Consider the following 19,685-nt stretch of genomic DNA (forward strand, 5'->3'; position numbering starts at 1 on the left):
TATATAGCGACTTTCATGTACAAATAAGTTCACTCAAGTAGTTTACAAAATATAATGATTAGATATGAAATAAATGTTGTATGTAAGCAAACGTATTGGTTAATCTTCACCAAAAATGTCTCATAAACAATGTGATGAAAGTGGTGCTTCCCTTCAGGGAGAGTGGACATTCCATTCCAGACACAGGTAACTTTCAATATGTAGGTGGCCTACATCTGTGCAATCAGTCTGTTTTGAATCCTCTTAAGCACGTGTCAGACATCCAACTGACCATAACGCTCAGAGCACTTTATCTTTACCTTTCACATCAGGAGAATGTCTCAATGCACTTTATAAGGATGGAGTGGGAGTCCAAGTTAGGAGGGAGATGATGAGTAGGGGGAGGTAGCCTCGGGTTAAAGTACCTCCTGCCCATGATTTTGACTTTATATAAAAAAGAAAATTGATATGGTGAGATGGGGATTTAAAAGTGCTTGACAGGAAATAGGAAGTGTTACTCCCACCTCTTGCCAGGAAATATCTTGTGATGCAAACTGTGTTTTCTCCTCTGTATGTCAAATCCGCACACAAAACTCCAAGGAGATCTGAGTTGGATACCCTATGAAAAGCTGCAGTGAAATATATTCTGTTATGATCAGAGAAAAGGCTGATTGGATGATCGAAAGGGATTGTGTTTTCTTATTTTAAAAATAAAATACCTTCTGATGCCAATCTGAGCATTTCAGGCCTAAGGGGCTAACTATGACCAACAGTGCTTTGGGTTCACAATTAGTTCCAGTTCAAAATGTCTCCAGCTGGGGGAGACATTCAGTAGATTAACAGAATAATAAAATCTGTTTTTAGCATGTCCCTGCTCTTTCCAATCTGCTTTTTGCTTATTTCCTTCCATAAAACTCAACCGATCCCATTACGTAATCTGAGTCACTCCTTGATTTTACAATTATAACTTGCATTTATATAGTGTCCTGCATGCAGGATAACATCTCAGAGTATTTCACAAGAAGGGTGTCGGAAGCTGAGAAGGGATACGGGGGGAGGTGACTGTAGGCATAATAATAATAATAGTCAAAGAGGTAGATTTTGGGTGGGATTAAAAACAGTTGCGAGGCAATGGATGGGGGAGGGAGAAATAAGGTGTTCCAGAGGATGAGGACTAACATTGGTCAATGTATTAGCTGCCGTTTCTATTTACTAGGAGTTTGTACTAATTTTGTGATTTTTTTTTCTCTCCTAAACCAGCAACTATTGTGGTGAAAAGGAATTTCACTTTATTATCAAAGTGCAAAACTATAGAGAATCACTCAAAATATCTAATGTACAGGGCAGTGAAATAAATAATAGCACCTTCTTATGCAGACCGAGAATTTTAAATGTCAATCAGATCCGACAGGTGATAGAAGAACAAAACCTGGATGAGGTATTCAATTCATCTGCATTTTGCTGTTTCTGATTTCTTTATATATTTTTTTGATTACTAATGCATTAAGAACAAAATAATTCCTGCTTTAACCAAGCTCTAGGTTGGAATCATTTGACCTTTGGAGGTACCACATCTATTCAAAGCAGAGGTGGAATGACTTTCATCTGCCTTCATGCAGTTGTCATCTATAGCACTTCTGTCATCACAGACTCCAGAGTCCCTGCCATCACAGACTCCAGACTATAACTATAATTAAATGAAACATCTCTTCTGCACAATAGGCCCTAATCTCTCAATTTGTCCTCCCACTAACCTACCCCCACGCTCTGCAACTCCATCCAGGTTCAAGATCTGGCTCAAGACCTACCTTTCGGACTGCGCGTTGGTTATCGTTCAGTTCCCCACCCCTTCGACTTCCATCCCCAGCTTGCGTGCCAAGACAGTATTGGTACTTAACGACTTTGGGACGTCTTCCCTATGTGAAAGGCGAATAAATGTAAATTTGTCATTTGTAGCTTACATTGTACTAACCACTTTAAAATAGGCTACTCTCCTATTTAAATCCTACAGCTATGAGAAGAGACTTAGCAGTGTAAGGTCTATAATTGTGGTGCATGCATTGTGAAAAAGTTAGATGTTCTTAAGTAATTTTTGTAACTTTTTTTAACGCGGGAATGGTATCACAGCCAAATTCCACCATATGAAAGAAGCCTGTGGAAGGGTCTTAATTTAGCAGAAAAATAGTATCCAATTATAAAGAAGTGTCTACAACATAGTGGTTATTGACCACAGGAGATTATTTGGCCTCAGTAACATGCCTGGAGTATTTTAATGTAGATTTCAATAGAAAACATGGCATAAAGTTGAAGCTATGTGCTGGACTTTCAAATGAGGGGCCCACAATCTGAAAACGTTGATTCAAAGATTTACAAAGAATGTACAGCACAGAAAGAGATCATTTGGCCTAACCAGTCTGTGCTGGTGTTTATACTTCACATATTATTGGATTTAACCACCATTTCAGGCAGCGAGTTCTCACTACACTCTGTGTGAAGTATTTCCTCCTACATTGTCGTTTAGATCCCCAAGTTACTATCTGTGCTAGTGTTCCCTGGTTACAGATTCCCCAACCAGTGGGAAAAGCCTATGTTAACCTTTTTATAAATTTAAACACCTCAGTTAGATCCTCCTTTAAACTTCCCTTTTCGGATTCTGGGAGGAGGCTCAAATAATCCCAGCAGAGAAAGTCATGGGGCTTCAATCATGCCTTGTTGGCATGATGTTGATATTGGTATGGTCAGAAGAGAAGTACAGAAGGCAATAACCAGATAGGTGCCTGTGGCCACACCTAGAGGCACAAAGGTATTTTTTTCAGCCAAAGCTCTCTCGTACTGAAGCCACCACACATGTCCATTCTCTCTGGCAGAATATTGACAATCTCTCCTAACAGTGTTATTAGCTTCTCCTCAGAACAATGCTCAAGGTTTTCCCAGATGGACACATTAAGCTCCATCAATCAATATCCTAAGATTACCCTGTTAGACAAACAGAATAAATACTCTGGGTTTCTCTGAACAGTTGCCCAAATCGATGCTCTATGTGCTCCTGGTATTTTCTCACAGATCAATCAAGCTCCTCAGCTACTTATTTGAGCAGAGGGTCCAGCAATGATAGACTCTCTAGACTTCACTTTATGCAGTCTAATTTGCAGCATGTTTTAACAAATTCCTTCACTGTTAAATTAGGAATCATGCTGGAATTCCTGATGACAATTTGGAGCTTGGCATCTGAAATACATCATGTTGAAATGGTGTTCCCATGGGTTGGTGTGGTGTATGTAGTGTTACTGGAAGGCTTGGAATCCCATTTGGATTGCAAATCAGCTGCTGTATTCACTACAAGATTAGTCACTACACTTTACAATGAATTCTGTGAAGCACTTTGAGATATTTTCCTGACGTGAAAGGTGCTGTTATTATTATTTTAAGATTCTACCCCTTGTGAAAGATGCTACATAAATGCAAGTTGTTGCTGTTGTTAGGTTTACAATTTAATTCAGAGGCAATGGGATGGCTCACTTGGGATATGAAAAAATTAATTTGGCAGTTTAGTTGCAATTAATGCTCAGTTGCAAAACAGATATCACTATCAGAGCGGCAACACCTGGTTTATGAATACTATATTTTCAACTCCATGAATGTTCTGAAGGCATGAGATTGGATGGGCCTTCTTCCTTCAGACCAATCTTGTTATCTTGTGAGATGTTTTGATGAACAACAATAACAGCAATAACTTTTATTTTATATAACATTTATTTAGCGCCCCTCACGCAGTGAAGCATCCCAGAGCGTTTGAAAACAAAACACTCCTTCAAGGTGACATGGGAAATAGACAAGACACAAAATATTCCTTTAAGGCGACATGGCTGATCAAAGTAACAAATTGCATCCTCTCTCTCTGTGACCAGGACTCCCTCTGCCTCCTCCTCCACAGTTGACCACATCATCCTCCTCTACCGCCTCTCCTCCCTCATTCACCTTAGTGGGACCACACTTGCATGGTTCGAATCAGGACCACATTGAGACTTTGCACTTAAATCGTCTAGACTGACACTCAAATGCAACGCTGTGATGCCCTGCAGTGCTGGAGATACCGTCCTTCAGATAAGTTAAACCAAGGACCTGTCTGCTGTTCAGGTGGACATTAAAGACTAAAAAGAGAAGGGAGTTCTTTCTGAGTCCTCCAGATAAATTGATTATTTACGTCATGGCTGTGTGTAGGACATTGCTGTGCTAAAATTAATTGCTGCATTTGCCTCCCAATACCCAGTCACTACATGAACAAAAGACAAAATACTGCAGATGCTGGAAATCTGAAACAAAAACAGAGAGAGCTGGGAAGGGTCGTGGACCTGAAAAATTAACTCACTTTCCTTTCTCCATAGATGCTGCCAGACCTGCAAAGTGTTCCCAGCTTTCTCTGTTTTTGTACACAGTCACTACACTTTACAATGAATCTTGTGAAGGTTGATAGACATTTTTATGAAGTGATAAGGTACTATAAGAAATGCAAGGATTATTATTATTTCTTAGGATGCTTCACTTATTTTTAACAAACTGCAAATCTTGGGATACAACTAAGTTTTTGACTCTTACACCAGTGTGACCAATTTATTGAATTTTATGGTCGTCAGAAAGAAACAGTTGGAAGAATAATTTATGTTTGTTTGTCAGAACAGTGGTAAAGGTATGGTGGAAAACAATTGTGCTGAAGTGAGGAATACAAAGATTTGTCTTCACAAGCAGAACTCGCTGTTTGAAAGATGAAAACAATACAAGCTCCACTAAACCTGTCAAGAACCTCTGCTTGGAGAGCTGTGGGAAAGTGCATAGGATCTGATTTATGGTCACTTCTGTTATTTTACTATCACTGCCCACCATTGTCTGTTTTATTTGCTAACATCGCCATTCTTTTCAGCCAGATTCCCATAAAAAAATTCTGATTATTATTCTTTTGAGATCTGCAGTATTTGTAAAGGGAAACATAATGGTTCCCAGGTCAATCCATGACGGTTGTGGGATACTGCTGTGCACAATTGGCTGCTGCATTTCGCACACACAATATACAGTCAATTATCTTTACAATATATTCTGAGAAGCGCTTTGAGACATCTTGAAGATGTGATAAGGTGCTATATCAAGGATTATTATGATGATGATAATGATTACTATTATTATCATCATACAATTAATATGATCCAGCCAGTCTGAGAATAACCTATGCTGTGTTTTTCTGTCTGCATCTTTGTGCACTGATATTTATTGTGACTTTTAGATCATTGTGGCTTATTATGAATTTGGGTTTAAAGTTTCCAGTAATGTTTACATCAAACAGTATTATGAAGCTATTCTTTTTATCAGTGTATTGTGTGCCCATGGTGATTTTTCTATGAATGGGTTCAGAGCTCTAATAACCAGTTTCCATGTGTTTGGCTATAAGAAACAAAGGTACAGTATTTCAAAGTCTAATGCAATACCTGTGAATACAAGCTATAAAATGCAACCCTCTTCCTACAGCTGCAATTGAGAACCAGACAGGGTTCCTTTACTAAAGAAAGGGAGTGAAAATTTGCACAGATGCAGTACCTATTAGGATTTGCACACCATTTATAGATCCCCCCCAAAGGGATAACCTAAACTGAATTTAATCACCCAGAGTATATACAAAAGTTTCCCTCAGTTATTTCACGGACCAGGAGGTATTAAATTACCTTCCCAATGTATATCCTACCTTTTGATTAACAGGTGATTAATAGCTGAGAGCTACAGGAAATATAAATCAGATGTTTATACTAGCCTGGTACTAATATCCTGTACCACAGCTCCACACAAAACCAGCAGTGTAGTGCTGTGCTGAGCACTTTTTTTCCCAGCGAGAGCATTATAGTTTTACCCTAGTATGTTTATACATGAAAATATAAATAGTGATAGATTATTTCCATTGGTCAGCAAGTCAGCAACAAGAGGGCACAGATTGCAGATAATCACAAAAGGATCAAAGAGGAAGTTAGAAATAAATGTTTGACATAGAGGGAGGATAGATTGCGGCATTCTTTGCCTCACAACATTGTTGAGACAGAGGCTATATTTCTTTTAAAACAAAGCTAGATAGATGGATGTTTAATTAAAGAGGAATTTTAAAGGAGTAACTTTGCAGTGGATCTTGTGAAATGCCGTGAGACGTCCTTCTGATTTGAAAGGCTTTATGTCATATGCAAGTTGTTTTTTTAATATATATTTTTTTAATTATTCTAGGTGGATAAAACACCAGCACTGATGTAATGGGACATATGCCCATTTGGGCATGTTTCTATGTTTCCATGCTCTAAAATTCAAAGATTCTAGATACTATACTATGATGATAAAGTAACTGCTGAAGTATTTCTTATTTGCGTGAGACGAGAATTTGAGCCATGGTTCAGTAGCATTTTTCTAAGCTTTAAAACCAGCACAAATAACCGAAGAAGGGAAGAGGAATCCAAGAAATGAAGCCAAGGAGATTGCACAAGACGTACTTAAAACTGTCTGATAATAAAAAACAGACTTGAAAATAATTTATAAATAATACATAAAGCAAAGAATTCTGTTATGTAACAACAGAAAAAAAGTTAGCATTTTCCAAACAGCACACATGTTGTTTTGGGAAGAAATAGAACTGTTTTTAAGTGTGAAACGTGATCGAGGTTTGACCATTTATGCCAAACTCAAGGCTAGGGAGCAGATTGTCAATGGGAATTTGATCAGATCAAATGGATTTCTCACACTGTCAGAAGTAGACCAAAATATTTCACGAATGATCCAAATGAACAAGATCTACAAGACCACTACTGCAATAAACATGTAAAGCTAACAACAAGATTTATAATCCTTGCATTTGATATAGTGTCTTATCTTGTTGAGACATCTCAAAGTACTTAACAGAAGATAATGTAAAGTGGATTGACTGTGTATTTTGTGATCGAAATGCTTTCAACCCCATAGATGGCATCTTTGGTAGGTAAAAACAATAAAGGTTGCAAATTCCACAAAACTTACATTAAAATAATCCAATTGAGAATCCTTTGGGATGTCCTCCCAATGTGAAAGGCACTGTACAAATGTAATCTTGTTGTTGTTGTTGTTCACATGGCAGCCAGGGAGGTGTGTGAAAATACAACAGCATGAAGTTTAACAGATACAAGTTAATCATGTCATGACTTTAAAAAAAATGTTTGTGCTTAAATACCTGAACATCAGTTTCTTAAAAAGCAACTTCACTGTTTGATTATCTTTATTGAAATGAATTTCTGAAGTTTATTGTTTGTTTTCAATGTATCACTAAATTTGGTTGGATTTGATGGAGTGGCTGATCTGTGAAGGGAAGCTGGACATTGTTGTAAAGTGGAAATAAGGAGATGAGTAAAAATTCCATTCAGAGTGACACATATTGCCTTTGGTAGTTACATTCACAAAGGTGCTAATAATAACACTGAATTGGATTTTTACCCCATAATATGAAAACTGTCATATTCCTGCGATAAAAGCATTCTGACTTTGATTATCACTTGGGATAAATAAAATAAGGTTTATCTACTGGAAAATGTCCTTAATGACTGCTTTGGAATTGAATGCTCTATTTCTTGGGAAACTATTTTTTCCCTCCAGTCCTTTCAGGATTGAAATGCCGCTTTCTTATCTATTTGTTTATATTTTATTTCTATATTTTTTCTATTTGTTATAGTGAAAAAAATCTAATTAGGTGTGGAACTTTACATTTTTACCTTTTACAATGATTATCTCTACTCGCGACCGCAATCTTATCAATGTTCTGACTGCCAGCTTGTCTGACATCAAGCCCTGGAGGAGCATCAACTTTCTACAGCTGAACATGGAAAAGACAGAATCCAACCTCTTTGGTTCCCATCAATGTCTTCTCACCTGCGGTTCTGAACTCCTTAACCTTTGCTGCCTATCCCTTCATTCGGGTTTCCGTGCTGCCTATAGCACAGAAACTGCCCTGGTCAAGGTCACCAATGACATCCTGACCATCTGTGACCAGGGCTCCCTCTGCCTCCTCGTCCTCCTCGACCTATCGGCAGCATTCAATACGGTCGACCACGCTATCCTCCTCCACCGCTTGTCCTCCCACCTAAACCTTCAAGGCCCTGTCCTTGAGTGGTTTAGGTCGTACCTCTCCCACCGTCTTCACTTTGTCTCCACAAATGGTTTTTCCTCCACCCCCGCACTGTCTAGTGCGGTGTCCCTCAGGGCTCTGTCCTCGGTCCCCTCCTCTTCACCCTCTATATGCTCCCCCTCGGTGACATCATCCGCAGACATGGGGTTAACTTCCACATGTATGCGGATGACACCCAACTCTACCTTTCCTCCTCTACCCTCAACTCCACGACCACCGATGTCCTGACAGCCTGCCTGTCTGACATCAAGTCCTGGATGAGAGACAACTTTCTCCAGCTCAACGTGCGTAAAACTGAGGCCCTCCTGATTGGCTCACGTCAGCGCCTCCGCACCTCAGGCGCTGACAGCATCAGCATCCAAGGCTGCACTCTCCACCTCTCAAAGCAGTCAGGAACCTCGGGGTTCTGTTTGACCCTGAGCTGTCCTTTCTCCCTCACATCCGCACCACAACTGGCACCGCCTTCCATCACCTCCGGAACATCGCCAGACTACGGCACTACCTCACCCCTCACGCTGCTGAAACTCTGGTCCACACCTTTATCACCTCAAGGCTGGACTATGGGAACTCTCTCCTCGCCGGCCTTCCCGCCACCTCCCTCCACAAGCTGCAGGTCATTCAGAACTCTGCAGCTCGTGTACTGTCCCGCACCAGGCTTCGCGACCACATCACTCCCACCCTCGCTCGCCTCCACTGGCTCCCCATCCCCCAGAGGATCGAATTCAAGATCCTCATCCTCACCTACAAGGCCATTCACGGCCTTGCTCCCTCCTACCTCTCCGACCTGCTATCCCCCTACTTACCTGCCCGTACCCTCCGTTCCTCTGGCTACGGTCTGCTCCACATCTCCCGCCCCAACCGCCCTACCATCGGTGGCCGGGCCTTCAGCCTCTCAGCCCCTAGGCTCTGGAACTCTATCCCCCAGTGCCTTCGCCGCCTCCTCCCTTTCCTCCTTCAAGGCCGGTCTCAAGACGTTTCTCTTTGACCGTGCCTTCACCTCCCCTCTCGACTCTCTACCCCCTCCTCGCTCCCTTCCTTCCCTCCCCTCACACTGACCATTTCCCCCTTGTTCGGGTCCTGATCCAACTGTACAGCGCCTTGGGACGTCCTCCCGACGTGAAAGGCGCTCAATAAATGGAATCTTGTTGTTGTTGTTGTTGTTGTATCCCTCAGACTCACCGAACCTGTACACAACCTAGGCATCAGATTCAATCCCCAGTTATCCTTCCTATCCCACATCTGGTCCCTGATCAGGACTGTCTTTTTCAATCTCGTCAACATTGCTTGCCTTTGCTCCTATTTTCAATCATGACTGAAACCCTCATTCGTTCTTTTGTCCCCTCCTGCCTCGATTTTCCCAATGCACTCCTCACTAGTCTCCCCAGTTGCACTGTAAACAAGGACCAAATGATACAAAACTCTGCCCTTACTCACACCAGCCTCCACACTCAGCTCTTGCTAGGCTCCACTGGCTTCCTGTTGCAAAACAGATCGATTTCAAGATCCTGATTGTCACTTGCAAATTACTTCATGCCCTGGCATCTCCCTACCTCCTGAGATCCTCACACCTCACTCCACTACGTGTCACCTTCGCTCAGCTGGCTCAGGTCTTCTGCATATTTAATTTTCTTCTAAAGCAACCTATATACTCTGCCTGAGGAACAGTTTACTAGCTATCCATTTTTGCTAAGCAAACTATTTTTATGACTTCCCCTGTAATTTCGTTTCCGAATTATTTTATCTTCACTCATCTGCTGGGAATGCAAACCATCAAAAAAAATCTTGAGTTCATTGTGGGAAGGGTATGACTGTGATTGTGATGTATGGGATCTTTCATACAAGTAATAGAAGGTTTAGTCTACGTCAATCTTTCCATATGAAATTGTAGGCTTTTATTTTAACCGTGTTTTACTTAATTATTACCCAGGAGTTTCTCTTGCTCATTTCCTCGATTTAGATATCAATATTTCTTTTAAATGTATTAGCTGAGCACACTAATGATTAGCAAATCCACTTTGGCTACAAATTGGAAGGGACTTTTATACACAAGTATACCATATTGTACTTTCTTATCTGGTGTAGTTGTATTCGTACTGTATAATTTGCTTGGCTATTTTTCATATAGGCTATTTATGAATGACATGCAGCACATTGAGGAGGCCAAAGCCTCAGGTTGACATGGGAGCTGGGCCCTGCATCAGCATAGAAACTGGAGCCTGAGTTAATTTGGGACCAGGGGCCATGAGTTATTCTTTTTGGCAGCCAGTGTCTGACATGCACAAAGCCCATCACTATACATAAGATTTTTAAATCAGACTGAGAGTTCCACATATGTATGCCACCTATACATGGAAGTTTCTCATGTTTGGAGTGGAATGCATCCTCTTTCTGAAGGGACACTTAATGCCATGCCATAATTCCTGCTTACTTAATGCCATAGAATGTTAGGTGCAGGTTGGCAAGAACTAAGGCTTGGAGACCTCAGAGGAAGAATTGGGGTACTGCTGGAGTCTAACCAGCTAAAATTGCATAGCTGTCATTGCGAGCACTGTTTGGCTAATTTTCTGCTGCTTGTCCAGCTAAAATCAGCCTACCCTTTAAGGCTTTGACTTGCAGGATTAATAGGTGGTCAGTGGGAAGAGACCCTGACTCCAGTTACTGTCCTGCTCCTCCAAGTCCTGCTGATGAACCAGGCTGGCTGGACCGTCATCAGCAGTGCCCTGAAATATTGAAGACCCGCCTGACTCAGGAACTAGATTACCAAGACTGACAGAAAGTGTTGACTCAATTCCGACCTTCCATTGTCAAGCAGTCAGCTTGGAACCAGCTCAGCCCCAAGAAAACGCTACTTGTCTCCCTCAAACAATGGTAGTCAACTAGGTTAACAAGGATTCTGGGCCCAGAGTTCACATGAAGGGCACTATATTAAAAATAAGTTATAGTTAGATTGAAAATGATCTATCTACGGCGATTGATCTTGAGTTCATTTTTTGATTACCTTTAAGAGATCAGACAATATCTATAATGTTTCTCCTCGGAGATAGTGGCTGAGATGAAGAACATCATAAGAATAGGTTTTGGTTGTCTTTGGAACACTGGGATGATTGATGCCTATTGAGGTCAAGTTTGAAAAGTGAAGATGTGGGAATGAAAGTATGTTGTAGTTTGCCTTAGGGAATATCTACATGGAGCTTTCTTCCAGGAAACAGAGTGGATGGGGTGAAGTCTATGACAGGGAAATTCTGCGTGTCTATGGAAGGAGCAAGCTTGATAGCCTGAATAGCCCCTTCCATTCTGTGGTTATATTTTCCAGGAATTGTGACTGTTTCACATTGAAGTTATAACAAAAGTACAAACTGCTACAAATGTTGTACTATTACAGATCTGCAAGAAATGTCCATCCATTTGCAGACTTGTGCCCAAACATTCATAAGCAGCTTGCAAAATGCCCGTGACTGTTTCCGAATCACTGCCACCAGGGAGTGTGAACGACTTTGAAGAATGTGACAATATTTCTAAGCAATAAAACCACACACCATCTACTGGGAACATGATCATTAAATTATGAAATGCCACTCACATTTTCAATTTGAAAGACTGTGATGTGAGGATAACTTATTTCATTCTACAGTGTATTTTACTTTAATATACGCACAGTTCTGGTACTGAATGTATGTTTTCACTTCATAACATTTATGTTTGCAACACTGTGTAGATATTGCAGGAGGAGATTTCAATAAATGATGGATGTGTCTGGAGAATGAATTACATAAGTTTTACAGCTGTTGCTCATATTGGTGACCAGAGAGGTCTACTCCCTTCCAGATATTTAAAACAAACTTAAAACAGTTGCAAACGTCTACGATTTATAGGAATAAACAACAGATGGGAAGAAGGTTGGACTGATTCGCAGCTGGCAACCTGACATATTGAGGCCCGATTCACTCATTGTTCATACTGGCCTATTGAACTCTTGTTTCGATTGCTTCAACAGTACTACTATAATAAGCGGTTAAACAAGTAAATGGAGAATGGAGGTGCTAGGAGATTTTTTTTGCTGCACAGACTGGTTAGGATGTGGAATGCCCTGCTGGGAGTGGTGCTTGAGGCAGAATCCATATTATCGTTAATTCCATAAATATCTATAAAGGAGCAAAACACAAGAATATGGGGAAAGGGCTGGTAAATAGGACTGAAAGGAGTGCTATTTTTTTTAATTTAGTCAGCCAGGTGTCTGACACATGCAGATCCATCACCATGCTTAAAAGTGTTCAAACCAAACTGAGAATTCCATGCATCCGATCTACACATGTCCCTTGGAATATGACGGACCCGCCTGGCACAGGAACGGGACTACCGAGACTGCCACAGAGGGCTGGCTCAATTCCAACATTCTGTTGTCGAAAATGTCACCATGGAGGTAGTTCAGCTACAAGGAGACCTTGCTTACCTCCCCCCAAGGAGGATAGTCACCAGTTGGTCATTTGACATCCGACAAGCGAAGGTTTGAGCTTCACTAGGTGGATTGTAGGTATCAGGAACTCCCTACGAGCTTCCTGGTGGGCAACACAACTCAGCATGAAATTCGTAAGAGCATTGCCAACATCTTCCTGTCCATAGCTCGGACACGCATCCCTTCCCATTGAGCGATGGTTCCACCAGTTGGAGTTGCAGAGTTTAAGCAGCAGCTGCTTAACTCTCTGCAGGCCATTGCTGTCAAATGGCCTTCTTCTAAGGTGTATTTTTCCATTACGCCATGGAATGTTAAAGTGAGATATCTGGGTGGCATTTTCAGCTTTTTATGATTCATTGGGGAGTACAATTTTGCTCAGATATTCCAAATTGAGATCACAGATTTGGACTCTCTAAACACTAGAAATATCCCTGTCTGAAAATAATACTGAAAATCTACAAAAAGGAATCTTTGGAAAAAATAAGATTCAAAGAACGGTATAGTGGCATTGTTACTCTGTCACTTCGAAAGGATTGGGTCTTGGGTTCTGAACATCATAGAGTGAAAATTACAACATGTAATATGTTAGATATTGATAAACAGAGTTGAGGCAATAGGTAGAAACATTAGAAAAATGGGTCTTTACCAACGAGCAGACAGCGAATTAGATGGAATGTGTGCCAGAGACACAAAACTAAATCATCTGGGTTCAACGCATGAAGAATAGTTACTTGGGAAAGGCACTGGTGGAGCATGGAACAATACCCCAGGACAAGTCAATGCCTACTAGAGATGCGGTGAGAACATGGGAGAAAGAAAAGCCAAGAAACTTTAGGAACTATGCTTCTATTTTAGGTCTGTGTAACAATTCCCATCTATCATTCATTCAAACTATGTAATAAAATCACATCAAATGTCTTGAAATTATTAATAATAATCTGTATGAAATTAGTCATTCCTTAATAATCAGTCTTGCACAAAAAAAATTCAGTCTGATGAAAATTGCTACAAGCACCATAAATTTCACTTCTGTATCCATGAGCATTTTCTCTCCTTGTAAAGCCTGGATACACTATGAAATATTGATGCATTTATAACAGATGAAAGTGGTTGTCTTACCCAAACTGAATGTTAATTGGATTTTTATGCTACCAACACTGAAAACACAAAATTAAGAGTGTGGTTCAATCTCTCTTGTATCTAACTAAAATTCTCTTGGCAAAGTTATATAAAGTGTATTTAAATGGCTGGTTTATATGCACAGGTCAAAATGGGAAATAAAGATAAGCGCCTCTAGATCACTCTTGATTTAGTTTTTCTGCCTTTTTTTTCTTTTAGAAAATAAATTAGTTACTTCTTAGGCCAGAAGAGAACCACTTTTCACTAGTGAGTCCTGTTGAGAGCTGTGTAATGTGAAAAGTGAAGCCTAAATCCTATGAGGCAGCACTCAAATACCACAAGTGCAATGACAATTTCAGTGTCAGAGGCTTCAGATCAACTTCCATCTGAACTGTTTATTGCAGTTCAGGAATGGGGAGAGAAGGGTGGTCAAACCACTGAAAATTATCAGACATTGAAAAATTAACAGTCAAAAATGATCCACTATTTTGGTCCGCAATTTTTGGAAATGTGCTTATTATCGCATGATACCTTGTATCTTTCCCTCTCCCCCTCCATATCATTGTAATAAAATTACTGATTCTTGAATAACTTGACTCCCGTAAGAAGTATGTTTTTTTAATTTCAGTGCCACTCCTTATGAGCTGAAACTGCCCCCAAACTATCAACAAATCCCCCAGAGCTCCTCATGGTCTAACAGTTAAACACTAATGCTTAGATATATTCCTGAGAGTCAGTACAGGTCTCAGCAATGTCACAGCCACTGATTCCCTCCAAGGGCTCAATGAAACTAAAGTTCCACCACTTTCTGCTGAGCAGGTATTATGAGTCACCAATCCAATAGGGTGGGAGGCCCTGCTCTGGTATCTATGTGAGTAATTGAATACAATCTTCTTGCTGGCAGTTTTCTTGACATTACAGAAGCTTTTCCTGGCATCCTGCCAGGTTCTTTCATTGCTCGGGATCCTATTTAACTGTTCAGCAACCTCTTCCCATCCTCTTCTAAGGGATATTGGATTTGGAGGAAGCCGGCGGCAGTCCTATACATTGTGACTGTCTCCCTCAGCACCTCATCAATTTGGATCTCTTGCTCTGTAAACCTTGACTTCCTGAATCTCTTGAGTAAAGAAACCATCAAGGTCATTCCTAGCTTGCTAAGCTTCTTAAACAAATAATTGAAAATATGTTTTGGTTTGTCAGTGAGGGCAGCTTGGTGGTAATTGTGTGTATTTAGTGCCCAACTACTGTGAAATAATAGTCTTTACAGATCCAGACATAGGTATTCCAGAAAGTGTCTTTTTTCCAAAGTTCTTTTAATTATATTTAATTGGTCTATTCTAAATATAAACCAGTATTTTGCACAAACTGTGTTGTTGAACTACAGCAACATTTTGTATATTGAGTATCAAGGAGTTTCAACAATCCCCCAAAATACGATTGGTCATTCACTCCTTGGCTGTTTGTGGGACATTGTTGTGCGTAAATTGGCTGCCATGTTCACCCACAAAATACACACCACTTTACAATGTATCCTGTGAAGCCTTTTGAGATGTCTTGACGATGTGATAAGGCACCTTATCAAATGCTATATCAAATGCAAGGATTATTATTACATAGTTTATCCCAGATAACTGCATCCCAGTTGGTTATACACTTAGGAGCACTGTGTTATTCTTTATGATATTAATACCTCTGGTTACAGAGTTAGCATGGGGGCAAAGTAATAAAACAAATCCTCTGTAGTTAGAGATTTGGCAAAATAAAACTTCAAAGCTTTGTATGCTCTAAAGATAATATCACTTATGCCATTAAACATATTTCACTACGATGATAGCTGTTTCTTTTCCTGCCATGAGATTATTCATTTAAATAATACCCCAGAGGTATACCTAAAAGCTAGCAAATTGCCTAGGAGGTCATTCACCTTTGAATTTGGAAAACTCAAAGATTTGGGTTTAGTGCAAAGGCAATAATAACCTCAATACTGCAGTCTACCAGGGGATCAGAAGTCTGTCTGGTTGGGCAATGCAGTTAAAGTAATAACAATCTGGTTGTAATGAGTCATTTCCTCGAAAGGATTCTATTATGTGATTTAAACAATAGACTGAACCAAAATCAACCATAATGTACAGTACAGAACCCATAATAAAAGTGCCAGTAATACCCTATGTAGCACGAAACACAGCAAGCTTTTTTAATTCAATTATTCAAAGTTGTTTCCATATGCGATCCACATATTTAATTTTTTTTATATAAAACCCCCTCATAGATACCCAGAATGTTGAAATTTGTTATTTGTAATGCATCCAGTAACACAACCTAGAACATATTGAAATACTTTTTTTAAATAAATTTAATGTGTCCAATTATTTTTCTAATTTTCTCCCCACTGGCAGGCATATGCCTCTCTGGCCTAGTCTGGCCTCCTCTGGCTGGGTGCTGATTCACAGGTGCTGCTTTCCCTCTGGCACCTCACCTAAAAGATAATTATTTATGGGAGCAGTCAGCAGGTCACCCGTCTGAATAGGACATTAAAGCTGAGCCTGACCATTCCTCACCTGGCGGCCACACATCTGTACAGCCAGAGAGGGACCAGAAGCAGGGATTCAGGACCAATTTACCCTCCAGTCAGCAGTCAATGGCTGAGACCAGCAAACTCAGCATGGACTAGGATTAGAACCAGCAAGATCCTGGCCTGGAGGCTTAGCTCTATCCACTGACTACACCACTTGGGCTGCCTCTATGGTGGGATGTTTCAACTGCTATATGTAGCAGTTCAGGAAGAAAATTTAAACTCTCAATCACGTCTTATTTCTGTCCTGATTTCCCTCCTAGGCTGATTACTCTTAAATTGAATGCCCTTGTTGTAGTCTGAAAAGAACAACATCAAAAGTTCCTTTTAAGTTATCAATTCTTTCCAACTTTCTTTATAGCTATAGAGCAGCCTGCTGGCTTTCATACTTCAAAGTCTGCAACAGTGACTACTTCGAAAATTGCATATTAAATTTCTGTAACATATGCATGAGAATTTTTATGACCTGCGCACATTTATGTATTTATTCAATGTACTGTTACCCTCGTGTTACGAATACCACAGCAACAAAAATTGGCTCATTAAATGCTTTATGTAATTTTATCTTGTAACATGGTCTCCACTTTCTAAATTCTTTGAATTATCAGGATCTGGTGACTTATAATAAAATAATATTAATCCTTATATCAATATTTGATATAGTGTCTTTCCCATCTCAAAGCTCTCGCAACAATGTTATGTGGCAGTGAGTAAAGCAAACCAGATGTTGTGATGTATCAAAAGATCAATTGCAAGCTGAAATAGTGGAATAATCCTGCTTCTCCATAAATCATTGGTGAGACCATACTTAGAGTGCTGTGTACAGCTCTGGTCGCCACAGGACAAAAAGGATATTGGAGAAATTGAGAGAATACACAGGAGGGCAACTAAAATGATTGAGGGAATGGAAGGACTGGACTATGAGGAGCGACTAAGTAAATTGGGCATGTTCCCACTGGAAAAGAGAAGATTGAGAGGCGATATGATTGCTGTCTTTAAGATTATAAAGGGGCAAGACAGTATAGATCATGACAGGCTGTTTCAACTTGTCCAGAATAGTAAAACCAGAGGACACAGCCTGCGATTAAAGGGGGTAAATTCAGAACGAATCTACGCAAACACTATTTCAGTGAGCGAACAGTGAACCTGTGGAACAAGCTCCCTAGGGAGACAGTTGAAGCTGGAAATGGGATTATGGGATACAGTACATTGGTAGTTCGGGACATATGCATGCGAACTAGATGGACCTTGGTCTTTTTTGCATCTAGCATTTATTATGTTCTTATGATAAATTGCTTCACTTGTAAGTTTACTGACTATGTATTTTGGAGGTAAACACAACAGCAAGTTTGCACATAACAATATCCCACAAACAGCCATAAAGTGAATAATAAGTTTCATTTAAGGGATTGTTGGCCAGGACTCTTTTCAAATTGTGCCATGGGATCTTCATCAGAAAAGGCAGACTGGATCTTGGTTGAAAGTCTCATGAGAAAAGCAACACCTCGAACAATCCATCGCACCCCAAGCACTGTGTAAATTGTCACCCTAGACTATGTGAGTTCAAAGTCCTGACCTGCAGTTTGAATTCACAACCTTCTGACTGAGAGAAGAGACTGCTCCCAACTGAGCCAGGCTGACATGCAAAGTAAGAAGTCAGGTGGAATTTTTTTTGTTCCACTTTTTTATTCCTCACTTGTACAAAATTTATAGAAACCAGTCTTAAAACTAAAGGTATTGCATTGACACAAGTTTTTTTTACACTTTACAATTGCATACACCCATTAGTGGATCTTAGTTTTGTGTAATATTCCTTGCCAAATTCTTGAACACACAAATAATTCCTTTGAGGCAATTTTATCACAGGAGCTTAATTGTGCCACTGCAAGGATTCAATTTAGTGTATTTTTTTGTCACATTTCTTAATTAAGAAATGAATTTGACAAGATCCTCTTCTCAACTTCAAATAATTTCCGTTTCTCTAGTAGAGCTTGTTGTGCATTCCTCACCCCTTCCACCTTACCATTGGCAGCTTGTGTTTCAGCCATTATCTCCTTCTTTCCCGGAATGTCTCCACTTTGTCCCTTCTCTTCTTCCCTTCAACACCTGTTGAAAATCTCTTCAACCAGCAGTTCAGTGCGTAGGTTGACAAATCCAATGTGTTTATTGGCTGCTTCAAATCCCACCATCCTAATGGACTTGGGGTGGATTAAACCAACAGACCAGTCAATGCCTTTAGTTATTGCCAGGACGGAACATAGAATTATATGAAAATTAATACCAGGTGTTAATAAACATGTCAAAGATCACAATTTTCCTCCTAAAGTTTACAAATTCAAAATGAATAATAAAGTTGCATACAACGATTCCACTCTGAAATAAAAAAGTTCAGCAAAATGTTAATCAGACATATGTTTGTGGAATTCTTTTCCATTAACTCTGAAAACTAGAGAAGGGATTTTCTCCCAGTGTCCTGGCCAACATACCTCAAATAAAATTGGCCACAAATAAAATTGATTATTCACCTCAAGGCTGTTTGTAGGATATTGTTGTGCATAAATTAACTGCTGCATTTGCTCAAAAAAAGGCATAGTCATTGCACTTTACAATATATCCTACATCCTCTTGACATGAAAAGGCACTGTACCAAACGTAACGATTATTTTAAAACTGAGTTGTGTTTTGTGCCAGAGAAGGTCCATAGTGGGGATCTGTGCCTCGGATGAATCATCTCGGGAAAATAATAATAATAATCCTTGCATTTGATATAGTGCCTTATCTCGAATTCAAGACATCTCAAAGCACTTCACAGAATTTACTTAAACTGAATTGTAAACTGAATTCAGTTGAATTGAATTATTTTGTGGGTGGAACGGAGAAGGAGCTGGACAGCAACAAGCAAGTGAAGGATAGGGCAAGAATCCGTTATTACATCTCAGAGACATGGTCAATTTATTCTCAACCAATTCTTGATCTATGACTTCCTGCACACACACACACACACCAAACACGCAGAAATTTGTGAATTCCTTTTCCTTGCTAGGTTTAACACAGCAGGCACCTGAACTGACTTGATTTCCTGCCTAATAATTAAGATTTGGACAGTGTATTGAGCACCGTGCCAAATATGAGTGGATATCAATTCTGTCTTTTCTCCAAAGTTTAGAGGAGAATTTCAATCTTATGTGTCATTTCAAGCTGCTGGGCAGGCCACATGACCTCTATCAGCAAAATAACCAAGATAAGCCCTGCTTACCGTGCCATCAATCAGCCACCTTGAGTGTCTGGAGTATTAGAGATAGTGGAGTATCAGAATCAATCTTTACAATAATAACGGGATTATGAGCTTCCTTGTCCAGTAATAAACAAAATAAACCACTCCTACAACT

The sequence above is a fragment of the Callorhinchus milii genome, unplaced genomic scaffold (assembly GCF_018977255.1).
Source record: "Callorhinchus milii isolate IMCB2004 unplaced genomic scaffold, IMCB_Cmil_1.0 Scaffold2, whole genome shotgun sequence".
Taxonomy (NCBI): Eukaryota; Metazoa; Chordata; class Chondrichthyes; order Chimaeriformes; family Callorhinchidae; genus Callorhinchus; species Callorhinchus milii.